Raw genomic sequence first — 13,926 nt, 5'->3', positions numbered from 1 at the left:
AGTGTTTTCCACTGGGGACTCCACCGGCATTCAGTTGTCTCATTTAATTATCACTTTCCTGATTCAACCATTATTCATGAGCTTCCTTGTGTTCTTAAAAAGCTCTGAGCTGTGCTTGCCAATGTTATGGCACATTATGAAGCACAGTTATGCAGCAAGAGGGAGGGGGTGATAATGCATTGGTCTATACTGCTGGCATATTTTCTGTTTGATCTCCTCAGCTGTCAGTGGAATGCAGAGTTCTTTATTCAAAATCTACTGCTGCTTCTTAAGCATTGTGCCGGTAGTACAATCCTTTGCATTGCTTCAGTAAAATAGAGCAATACTGAAACTGTATGAATTGTTTGCATGGAGTTTATACTAGTTTCCATTTGACTGCATTTCTCTTTTGTAATAGTGGTAAAAGAGAAGCATGGAGAGAAAAGTTCCTAACAGATGCAGGGAAAATACTCCTGGGTAGGTTGGAAATGAATTTTAATTGCCATCAGTTCTACCCATATTGAAGCTGGAGTATATGTCATTTAAGATCTTCGTGCCTTCTCTGCCTAATATTAATGTTTAGATTTTTAACTGAATTTACTAGTTTAGTAGCTGCCAATTTACTAGTTTAGGATATTTTGCTGAAAATCCATAGTCCAAGGTAGTTAGACTAAAGAAAAAGACTGAAAGTCTAAATTAAAAGCAGCTGTTCTTCCAAATATGTCTCAAATCATGCTACAGCTTATTTGAAGGAGGGCAGAGCAACTGAAATGATATAATTTCTGTTCTAAACCACTGAATTTACTTTCTAATAGCAATCTTGAGGAAATCAGTCATTAATGAAGTTAACAGCCAGTTTGCTAGAGTGTTATCTGTCCTTGGCTTCACCCTAGGATATTATGTCAAATCCCATAACTTTTTAATAAACATGAATTTTTAATTTTTTTATTAATGCCAAATAATGAATTGGCACATATGTAAATTTCAGAATACAGTTAAGGTGAAATATTTATTCACTGAGAGTATGGGAACACTACTATCACTTCTTATTTTCAGATATGGAAAACAAAAACTGGAAAAAAATCTCAGCATGTTTCTTAGCAGTCTTGCATCAAGTATGTATGAGAATAAAAGCTGATTCCCCTAAACTCCTGCTAGGGTGAAAGAAAATACCTACCAACACTTTTTACACAGCCTGGCTGAAACATTTATAATTCCAAATTCCTCTCTGAAGAATGCAGAGCTTTATTTAAAGTTATGAGGCAGTTTGAAACAAGATGCAGTTCCAATAAATTCAGTACAGTTGCTTCTACTTCAGCCTCAAACAAGTTTCAATTTTGTAGCAAATTATACTCTAATTGAATATTTACAAAGTTCTGAAGTCTTCTCTTAGTCATATCTTCCCATAATTTCAGTAGGCACAGTAATATTACATGAGTGGGAAGCTGCTTGAATGAACATTAATTTCATCTCCAAAGACATTGACACTGGTATGAGCCAGGAATTAATAAAACAGGCCAGCATCTATTCAGAGCTGAATCCTTGTAACCAAGAACAGAAATTGGCTTTGCAGGCTTGGCTGGAGCTACACTTGCTACAAGTAGTGTGTGTATTGGATGAGCTGCTGCAACCAGGATGTACCAGTGGAGCCAGAGCTGGAGCTGCTGCACCACCTTTGTTCCAAGACTTCTGGACTCACAGACAAAGCCTCTTGCACAAAACCTGTATTTTGCCCAGTGAGGGCTTCAGGACTAACTTCCATGCTACAGACCACTTCCAGCTCTATAACCTGTTCTATAGAGCAAGATACTCAGCAAGTCACACTAAGAAGGAAAGACAGCAATGGAAAGGGTAAGTTTTGAAGATAAAGCCCCAGTAAGTTCACATGGCATGAGTTGAATTTGGAGATATTATCTTAGATTTCTAATAAGATAAGGAAAAACTTGCTACTGCTGCTTTAGAAAAGGACAAAGTTAATTATTCACTGCTGACAAATTTCAGATTAGTCTTGCTTTGTCTAAAAATCATGCCTTAATTCAAACAAGTCCCTGTGGAAACTGTATGGATTTCATTATAAATGTAATGATCCATTTTCAGTATACTTCATAAATATGTTTTTCTGCAGATTTTTCATCACATCTACTGAATGCTGATTCCCTTTTTTTGTTCCTAATTTTTGAAGTGAAAAATGTTGACGCCTTTCACTTATTTTTGCTGTCAACTAGTCAAATGTGGCTGACTCTGTGATTTTTTTTTTTTTGTGTTCTTATTTTGATAAATAGCTTTTATTAATGTTTGATGTGGCTTTAGGATCTGTATTGTATTCAAAAGCTGATCTTTAGGATCAGATTTTCTTCTTTTTTAAAAAAAACTTAACATAAAACATAGCAAATCCAAAATTCCTTGGTATAACAGTTTTTGTTTTCAGTATTCATTCTTTTTTCTTTTTTTTTTTTTTTTTTTAATGGAGGGTATGCAGTTCAATATAACCAGTATGTGACATTGCTTAAATTCAGGTTTGATATATAAAAGAAATCTTAGCAAGTACACCTAACCCCTACATCTTCTGTTCTCTAACTTTCATTTGATCACACTTACAAGGCAATACAAGGTATGAATGGTGCAGAAGAATTAGAGAAAAATTACACAAGCAACAGTTTCATAAGCTGCAAGCACCAAGGAAAAGAGAGGTCTTATTTCCAAATTGCACACAATATTCTTTCCTCTAGGCATTGTACTTTTTTTCACTATCAGTTTATGTCTTTTACAGCTTTTCTTCCTAAGACATTACATTTTAATTATTCATTCTCAGTTTCATCAATTAATATTTGTTTCTCTGGGACCTTTATTTAAAATGCCATCAGAAGAAAATCTGGGATGACAACTGTGTAAATGCTCAAATCTAAGGTAACAAAATTTACAGATTTCTCCAATATTCTTAATTCACAGTTTTTCTCTGCCAAGTATCAATACAAGTTTACTACACATGTCACTTAACTGAGTGTTTAGCTTTGTCAGTGCTTGACCATATCACATAGAGTTTTCATTTCATCCTGTTACTTCCTTTCATCCTTCTTTACCCTTTCCCTTTTCCTTTCCCTTTCCCTTTCTCTTTCCTGAAGTTCCCTTCCCAGAACTTCCCTTCCCTTTGCTATCATTCTGTCATTTCCTTTAATTCTGTCAAAGAACCACTACTATATGCAGATATTTCTCAGTGGCATCACAGACTCTGCAACCAGAGCATACTAACTCAAAATTTTCTTTCTATAGCAAGAATAAAGAAAACTGCGCTTCCTGAAATACACAGTTTCACAGTATTTACTATGTTTTTAGAAAACGGTGTTTTTCTGATCCTATAGAATGAGATAGCCAGTGGAAATGTTTAACCAAAACAATATACTTTACAGTGTAAAGAAATGAGGAAGTGAAAGGGGGAGGAGAAGTGGTGGTAATATAATATAGCTAGAGGCACAGAAAAATTGAAAATTCAGAAAATGCAGTTTTCACAAGAAACTATTTTTTTATGGTCCTCATTGATAAAGAAATTAATTTCAAGCTCAAGACCAGTCCACAGTCTTCATCTTCCACTTGTGTATGCTTATCATATAAAGTCCTACTGTGTAAAAGAACCCATGCATCATTCCACAAGTTTAAGCAGTATCTGGAATCACCTAAAAATATAAGGAAAGAGTCATTGAGTCAAATTAAAAATTCTGTATTAAACCAGTGGAAGGTCCCTTTGTTTGTGGTCCCTGTGCCACTTAGGAAATACGACAGCTGGTTAAGTTGGAGTTCCCTACTTAGCAGTGGTTTTACATCCAGCTCTGTTTTAGGTTGTAGCTCAGTCACAGGAAGTCATTCTCCTGGCAGAGCTGGAAGGAATTTCCTAGCTATAAAAACATTATTGACTAGTATTTTAACTGATACTTTTTGGCTCAAGTTTAGCATCAGCAAGAACTCATCAGTAGCCATGCACTGCACCCAAACCAGTGTTCACTTTCAGAACACTGTCGCAGGACTGTCCATGAGAAATAACTTTCTCTGCTATTTCCAGATAGGACTGGAATTTGACTGGTTTTGACCAGTCTGGAGGCTGGAGGTCACAGTAAGATGTAGGACAGCTAGAGCTGAATGTCACATTATCTGCTGCCACACTTAGGTACTCCTCTGGTGGTTTACACAAATTATGTAGGGAGCTGAAGGGAAATAAAACTGATCCTTGTGCAAGGTAAGTTTATAAGTCAGGCATCAACTAACAGACATGAAGCAAGACAAAGGCATGAATGAATAGCTCTAAAATGCTGCAGAAAAACCTAATAGATTGCAAGGCCATTTAGTGGAGCAAGAGGGTAATGTCCATGGACAAAACAGTAATTATCAATGTTGACTTCTGATCTTACTCTGAAACAAAATAGCTGAAGACTGAAACTGAAATCTGGCTCTTGGCTTTCTCTGTGCCAGTATATTTGGGAATGAAAGATTTCATTTGGCATAAAAACTGTTCCAAATGTGACATATAATCTGGCTGGCCAGAGGGATGTGCACAGAGGAGTGATTTGATTTGTTTCTTTTTTGGTGTTTGATTCTCTGTATTTGGAAAAGTGGCTTCTTCTTTAAAGGTGTCTATTTCAATAGCATAGTTCATTAACGCCAAGGAAGCAATGAAAATGGGTTTTTAATTTTGGAATTTTTGTGTGTATTTTTCTCTGGTTGTTTTTTGTTTTGTTGTGGATTTTTTTTTTTGTTTGTTTGCTTTTTTGTTTTGAATGAAAGAAAAAGAAACATAAACCTACTATGACTTTGAGATCTTGCAAGGAACAACCTGACATGACTGTAATTTGTATGTTTCTACAGTTGTCATTTGAATATTGTTTTCATCTTTCTTTGACACTTTCTGTAATTTTGAAGAGGTTTAGAAGTGTTTGACATTAATTTCTTTTATTTCTTGTTGGTGAATTTCTTTTATTTCTTGTTTTAGTATCTTCGCAATCTAAATGAAACATTTAATATGACAGTCTAAAAATGTCTGTAGTGTATAACAATTACATAACTGATGCTGACAATACACTACTAAAGTTTTCTAACATAACTTATTTTTCCCCTAAAGATAAAGCTTTTCAAAATTATTTTGATATATACAAAGTCATACATGCATAGTACTTGTACATTCTATTAAGCCTTTAGAAGTATAGGAATTATCATACTTTAACATGCAATGATCTAAGACAATACTATTCTCCAAAAATTGCAAACACTCTACTTTTTATTTGCAAATAAATAAAAATTTCAACAGCTTATAGACTTCTTCAAGACCTGAAAGAAAAAGCTTTAAGATCTTTTTTCAAATTTAGCACTTATCAGCCTTCAAAAAAACACGACTTCTGTGGATTCCAAGCATTTTCAGTCTGGTCAGACTACTGTCATTGCACAGAGTAGAAAGAACTTGTGTAACATGTGCAAGTTCTTGTAAAACCCAAAAGACTTACAAGAAGACTTATGTAGCCTCCTACCCCCTCAGTGTTCCCTCTCCCTGGTCTCATCTCAGTAACGTGTGCAGTATCACGGGCAGAGTTACAAAAAACATGTTATACAAAACATGATGTAATGAAGCACCAAATAAAGCACCAAGGTATCATACAGTGGTTTTAAGGATATTTCTTAATTCCATTTGTTTTTAGTTTCTGCCCCTGTGTCTGTTAGTACTTATCTTCCTCATTATTCTCTACTGTTATTCTTGTAAATAAATTATTTTAATATTTATAATAGATAGCAGTATGAGTCTCTATCCCACATAAGGTAAATTGCTTACTTTGTGTAGCTAAAATGGCTGCATTAATGAATTGGTAGACATTTGGAAAGACAACAGGAGAATAAACATTACATTAATTTCAATTTGTTGTGGTTAACAAGGCAATTATTTTTGTACTTTTCTGTTTCCTTATGTAATTCTAAACTTTGCTTAAAATCCCTAATTTGTGAATATAGGAGTTTAAACCTATCCATTATTTCTTATTTTTTCTGTATTGAAAATTGTGTCCCTGCTGTTGTTACATGAAAATTTTCCATATGTTTCTATATCCTTTCTGTTAATTGAACTAACTATCATGCTTTCATACTGCTTAATCACCTAATGTCTCTTTGTACAGTCATTCCTTGCCCACCTGCCAAGAAAGTTAATGCGTTCTGACACATCAGGTATCTCCCTGCAATGCAGTGGCATCCTACCACGGGCCTGGTGCACCCAGGATCTTGTTGTCACTGGCATTAACAGCAAACAGAGAGATATTTGCTGGTTTTTCATTGTGTCCTATTAGCAGCAGCAGTCTTGAAATTGTTAATTTCATCTGAGAATCTTGAAATAACTATAGGCATTTGGAGACTTACTCTTCATTTGCACACATGTCCCACTACAAGTAGTGTTCCTTCAGAAATGCCTCATTTCTTTCATGTGAATGTTTTCTTTCTAGAGAACATACATCTCAAGACACAGAAGAGTTCTGAGAAAGGGGGAAGTGGTATAATCAATAGGCAGAAATTATTAGAATAAACTATGCATTTATAGTTTTATAGTGTATAATATACCTTTAATTACATGTTTAATGTATATTACATATAGTCTTGTGCAGTGTAGTTCTAGCCCAGTTAAACGTTTTTTGTCAGGTGCCTCTGCTCTATTGGATACATTTTATATGGCAAGTATTATGCAAAACATTGCATAGCAGCCACCTCACAATAGCATGAAGTGCAGAACAGGCTGCTAAACATGCCCATGCAGCAGAATAAACTTCTTGCACAGAGTAAGCTTTCTGCTATCACAGCTTTACCCCTGCCAGTACTCAAAATACTTCATTTAAAACTGGCTTTAGTCTTTATGCCACACTGTGTCCTAGTGGGCTTTTATATTTTCCTGTTCTAGGGATTTAACCTGAAAATATCAGTGGAGAACATTTTCAGTTTTTCAGGTGCAAGTGGCTGTCCTGGAGACCTAAGATTTAAAGGAATATTAGCTCCTTGGTCTTGCTTATTTTTGGCCAGCCTGTGCATTTATCAGCCAGCTATGGCTGGAGGTCCCAACATCTTTAATAGCTGGAACATCTTTAATAGTTGAATTATTTAAATATTTTCTACTTTCATGTGGTAGTGACACACAGTAAAAATAGCATGGGGTAATGTATGTGCCAAGAACTCAATTTATACCAGCATTTATTAGTTTCAAATATATCTTATGAGAACTCATCTGTGTGCATCTGTTTACAAGTATGAGTGGTTCAGAGTTTTTATTTCACTGTATCTAGAAGTTTTCTCTTGTTCTTAGTCATAGTCATATCACAGTAGGCATCACATAAATAATTTTGGAAATAAGACATAAAATATTTATTAGCTAATCTATGTCTCTCATACAAATATTTATATATTCAATGTATCTTATTCAATGTATATACATCTTATAAATGTATAAAATGAAAGGAACATTCAAAACAATGCCACTTTCTGTAGCAGGTCAGCCAACACAAGAAGATTTTCTTAATATCAGAATTGTAACTAAATAACCATTCTGACACAGATTCTAATTCAAAAAGAGCACATAACCACATATTTAATCCTAAGCATTTGCATTACTACTTTCTCAGATCAAGACTTGTTAAATCTGCCTGCCTTATATAAGGGATAGAGCGGGGGTCATTTTTTTACCTCTTCGGATTGGCCTATGAACTGGATGGAAAAATTAACTGCTTAAATTAAAATGGTGCTAATACCTTTATAAGAGAAACAGCTCTTTTAAATGAAAGGGGAGCATCAACAGTAATTTCTGCTTTTGGAGATTACTTCTGTTATCTGAGGTAACTATCTTGTTTGCTTTGCATGGGCCTGTAAATGTATCATGCCAAAAATAAGGATAAGCAATCTGTAAGCTCTTTTATTCTCTTCAAAAATACACTTTAAGATATAAAAAAATCTGCTTTTTAATATGTGTATTTTCAGAAACCTGATTCTATTCTCATCTGTTTCATAAACTAGGCCAACAATGTGCACTTTGAATATTCCTAGCCTGATTGTTTATATTTAAACATATTTTTTCCAATTATTTGAACATAAATGTAGTTTGGGATATCAATTTTAAAGCTAGCTATGCTGAAAGCAACTTTATTTTTTTTGCTATAAAAATAGGAAGTAACTGATGCATACAATTTTCAAAGTATTTGGAGTATCTACAATGCCGATACGTACCAGTTATTCCCTACAGTGTTTATATTGATTCAGTGTAGTTATTCTTTACAAACACAGCAGGGGAAAAAAAGAAAAACTGTATTTAAGTCAGGAATACTGTCATGGAGGAGGTGCCCATTCTGTGATGGAAAAGGCTATCAAGAGGGAGGGAGGAAGGGAGAAAGGGAGGAAGTGGTGGAAGGAAGTGGCGGAAGGAAGTGGTGGAAGGAAGTGGCGGAAGGAAGGAAGTGGCAGAAGTGGCGGAAGTGGCGGAAGTGGCGGAAGTGGCGGAAGTGGCGGAAGTGGCGGAAGTGGCGGAAGGAAGGAAGGAAGGAAGGAAGGAAGGAAGGAAGGAAGGAAGGAAGGAAGGAAGGAAGGAAGGAAGGAAGGAAGGAAGGAAGGAAGGAAGGAAGGAAGGAAGGAAGGAAGGAAGGAAGGAAGAGAAAAGTTAGAAAAAACTGAAAAGGTACTTTTGAAGAGAAGTCCTTAAGCATCCTGGACTTCAGCCGTTGCTATGAGCTAAAGCTAAAGTTGTTCTGTAGCAGTGGACTTGATGTGCACACGAGGTTAGTCTAAAACAGTATAACAGATATGAATGCCCCAAAAGCAGAAAGCCGGGCAACATATTGAAATCTAAATATTTCTCAGTTGAGTGAAAATTAGAAACAAATACATATTTTTCAGTTCAAAACCATGGAATACAGCCATTTTAAAATGGCTTAGTCCAAATTAGCCTTTTACCACCAGCCTTGTTCTGCAGGTACTACTAACTTATTGTGACATAATCATAAACAACTGAATGATCAAGAGAATGTTATGGATTATATGTTATATTCCTATAAAGTCCAAAATGTTAGGCCCTCTAAATTTTTCTCTTTCATTTTCTTGTTATCCATTATATCCAAGATTCCAGTTTCACTGATACTCTGTTTTGAAATGAATATACAGTATCTCTGTTTGACTTTATTTTACCTCTTTTAGAAGGGAATTACTAACATGCATAATTTTTTATGTGCTACTCATAGCAAAGGATCCATTTTTAAAAACTGTGTAACCAGCTCTGATATACTAAATACTATGATTTTCTAAGCAGATACTAGCTCAGAAATAATAGTGATCAATTTTGCATACAATGAAAAAGAATTTAGACTAAAGGTTTTGAACTTCTTTGATTTTATAATGTAAAACTGTAGTTCATAAGTAAGAATAGGAATACTGAGATTCCACCAGAAAATTAATTAATTTCCTGATGAATAAAATAACTGTGTGCTAGGCTTGCAACTTTCCAGTAAAATAATATTAAAAATTTGAAAAATCAGACTGTTTACATGAGGCCAAAAGAATAGTTAACTGGAGGGTTAGTATCCATTTAAAGGGAAAAATTTTTGCTTCTAGTACATGCTCACAAATTAAACTACTTCACGAGAGCAACATACTTTTGAAGATACTCAGAGTCTCATTCCCAGGCTAATAGTGTCTAGTGCCTCAGAGGCTGCCAGGAGGATTTGAAGCACTGATTGAAGGCAGGTCTTCTGCCTCATGCTTCTTCCCTACAGCACTTTATTTTGCTCACATATTCCTTCCAACTCTTATCTTTCTATCTCCTTCATTGAAGCCCGTTCTTGGTCTTGGATTGCCTCAAAACAACTTAGGAACCCTTGGACCTTTCAAGGATGGAGAACGTGGATGCAAATCCTGGAAGGTCACTGCCTCTTGGCAGGCTTTTTGCTGCAGGAAGACAACCTTTCACTGCTGCCTCCTCTCTCATCAGTGTTCAAATATGCTGTAGTTTCTCTAGAGCAAACTTCAGGTTACTTGGGCATAGGTGCTACTGTCAAATTTAGCACCTTCCTTGGCTAGGTTTTAGAATCCAAAATATAATTGCAAAGTTTTGGTGTTCTAGGTTTAATGCAGCAATTATATCCTTAACAGACAGTTTTTTCAGGTACTGAACATTTTGTCGGGGGGGTGAGGTGGTGATGGTATCTAGTATCTCAGCTAGTATCCATTTCAATTCCAAGATACGTTCAATTGGGACATTTTATCAAATGATCAGTGATTGACACTGTATGTAAAGCAGGGGAAGTCAAAATACAATTTCTGCCATTAAGGCAGGGAAGAAGATACAAAATGAAATAGATGTCATGAAGTATTTACAGGAGTTGAGCTTCTTTATTTGTGGCTAGGGATTGCTTTTCATTTCACAAGATAAAGGAAAAAGTCAAGCATGGCTTTTCACTCAATTTTTTCAAGTTACTGGTTGTCCTGTCATGCATAATACTTAGCTTCTAAAACTAAATTGGCATGAATAAAGATTTTTCAATTGCTAAATGTCATTCCTTATTGTGTTAGGATTTTCTAGGGCTGCTTTTAAAATAAATTTAATAGTTTGGAAAAAAATGCAGAGTTTTGAATTTAATAATATGTTGTAGAAACAGTTTAAATTTGCAAAATGGTTATAAGTCTTTATAGGAGATAAAGACAATATAGTGCATTTGCATGTTTTCAGATTGCAGGCAGCACAATGAGTTAGGAAGAATTTCAGAAAGTTAATCTAAAGTGAAGAGTGCATGAGAGAAGAGTGCTGAGTCTGTCAATAACTTGTGCAAAAGTCATAAAATGAAAAACTGGAAAATCTTTATTACTTAAAGAAGTTAGGAATGTCTGGCAATGAAGCTGTAGACAAATGAAATGAAATAATTGTGACCAATGCTACTCCTATTGAATCTAAGAAATAAATTTTGACTATGGGGTGCATCTGGCTTCCTTTCATACCAGCAGAAATTAGCCATTGATACCCAGGGGAATGAAATGGGACCTGCCTGACACAGTTTGTTTTGACTATTTATTCAGTACTTTTTAATGAAGCAACTAAATTAGGCATAATTTGCTACAGCTCTAATGAACGTATTGCAAATTATTAAAGTGATAAAAGTATGTAGCGTTAAATACTGTCTTAGAAGGGTGTGATCCAAAGAGCCTTAGAAAAATGCTAATGAAATTGAATATTCTGAAAAGCAATTCCTCACTGTCTTTTTGCAGTGACAATATAATAGCAACAATATAGCTCTTTAGCCATAAAATATTAGTTTATATTTTGAAGCAAAACAAATTATTAGTTGTATTTAAACTATATTTGTCTGACGCTTTCTAAACTTCTCTGAATTACTCACCTGAAATGAGAAAAACCTGAAAAGGCTCTCTTTGAAACCTAGGGTAACTAACATCTTTGAAGAATAGTGGGCTAAATTGTACTACTCAGTTTATTTAAATATTGAATATATGTGTTCAGTTTTTAAATATTCTCTAAATTTCTGTATGACTTTACATCATGTGGCTTTCTTGTGTGTTGGTTATCTGCTTCAACATATAACAGTTTCAAGCAGCCTTGTATTTTTAAATACAGTATTTGTAATTTGTCTGGCTCTCACTGAAGTTCACACATGTTTATAACATGTCTAATTTTTTCACTACCATTACTAGTACTTAGTAGACAATATTTAATCATAAGTGTTTAAAAAAATTAAATGTAACAACTTGCTCTAGCTAGTGAAGAAGTTATCTCAGACATCATTGTACATATACAATATTGGAACAAGAAAGATGAATAAACTAAAAGTCTACCAAAGCTTATGAAAATGCATAAATAAAAATTGCCATTTGATATAGTAGTGAGAAATGTAAATAAACTCCAAGGCCCAAATTGTGTGGGTTTTGTAGGAAAAAAAAAAAAAAAAAGAGAGAAAAGAAAAAGAAAAAGAAAAAGAAACAGAAAAAGAAAAAGAAAAAGAAAAAGAAAAAGAAAAAGAAAAAGAAAAAGAAAAAAGCTTTTTATCAAAATCAAGCAAAGAATGAATAATGAGTGTTTTTTTCTCCATTGTCAAAAGCACCACACAAATCCCATATAAAGATGTCCCAGAACCCACTGTTATAGTGTAAGGTATTTTGAATGCGCAGCACAGCAAGTAGATAGCTTGTTATTTACCTAATAAAGTTTTGATTGGTGTTAAGATGCAGCTTGAAAACTAATCTAAAAATCATTTTGGCATAACCAAAACCAAGATATCTTGACAATATGAAAAGAGAGTGCATGATTCCTCTTGAAATCCACCTGTCTTTTGTTCCTGCTGCTAGGCGAATCTCCAGTAGAGAAAAAAAAAAGTGTTCTAGTTCCAATACAAGTAGATGGAATCTCTGCTATCTCTCGTGGTTGCTTTTGTAAGAGACATAAGCACTATCCACTAAATTCCATATTAAATACCAGGTAAATTATACCTATTATGAGATGAGACTTCCTAACATGCTTTGCAAAGTGATGCATAAGAGTTGTTTTATTGCAATTACCTCAAAAACTTTTGAACAGGAGGAACAGATTGAAGAGATGGTTTGTGGGAAAATCCATAGAAGAGAATCCTGGAGGCAAGCCTAACTGCCACCAACCACATCTGCTAAAATCCCAAGTAAAAAGAAAACATGCCACTGTAAATTCCATGTCTTGTGAAGTGAAAAGATGGAGAGCATGTAACTGTTACTGAAAGGTGTGCTGATATAAGTAGAATAAAAGCCAAGTAATTGGTGAAAGTTTCTGGATGAGGTCCTACATGAGTATTAACAACTTTGCATGCAGTATAAAAATTGCATAAATACAATAGTCAGGAATACAAATACCATCTAGTATCTTAAGAATTAAAAATTTTCCTTTTTTTTTTTAACTGACCCTGTAAAATTCACAATGGTCTAGTAAATCTAGACATTTGCAATACTGGCAGAGTTGATTCTTTCATATCTTTGTCAGTTGCAATTCAAACAGGTGCTTGAAACAGGCTAGCCACAAAAACTGGTTTCCTCTAAACCCTGTAACCTTGGTCCCCAAGAATAAAGCTTTGCCAGTTTGCACTAACAGTGGGCATGTCACTTTGTATCTTTCGTACAATAATTTGTAAGACAACAAAAGACATCATACCTATGATCTATTGCAATAGAACTTAGCCTGATAATTCATGTCGTAACAAATAAATCTATTTTGGTATGTCCCAACTTAATTAAACTGGACAAACTATGTATCCCATTTGATTTATTTTGTCGATATAGTTACTTTATATGGATACATTTTCGTTAAATCAGTGGCTTTGTTTTTTTTATTTTAGGCTTGGAGCTAGGAACTGTAAACCTTCATAATAGGGACTTGTATTTAAGATGAGCTCCGATTGTGTTCCATGATCTATCATACAGGAAAAAAAAAACCAAAAAAACCCAGTAATTGAAAAGATCCCGTAGTCTTTTTTGCTTGTTTGGGGGATTTTTGTGTCCTTTTTTGTTTCTTTTGTTTGTTTGGGGGGGGCTGTTTGTTTGGGATTTTGGTTTTTTTGGGACGAATATCGGTTTGTCTATCAGTTAATCAGGGGGAGAGTTGTGAGTCGTGAAAATCTTGTGGCCGCAGAAACACCGGTTTCTGCAGAACCTTCTGCTGGTCTTACACCAGAAAACAAATTGCTTTCGACCTCTAGATTCACTCTTTAATGAGAAAATGACTCACCACCAAACTTTCCCATTCCCGTCGGAAAATGAAGTTTTCCGATGACGGTCACACCGTGGTGACCGAGTGCCTTCGCCTTTCTCCCCGGAGACACCGCCTCCTCACTAACAACGCCACACGGGGTGATTCTCTGCGCCCGCTGCCTTTCTCCACAAGCTCCAGAGCTCTTCACGCCGGTCCCATCCTTGCACCACCACGCCCAG

The sequence above is a fragment of the Haemorhous mexicanus genome, chromosome Z (assembly GCF_027477595.1).
Source record: "Haemorhous mexicanus isolate bHaeMex1 chromosome Z, bHaeMex1.pri, whole genome shotgun sequence".
NCBI lineage: Eukaryota > Metazoa > Chordata > Aves > Passeriformes > Fringillidae > Haemorhous > Haemorhous mexicanus.
Note: the sequence above shows the minus strand (reverse complement) of the source record.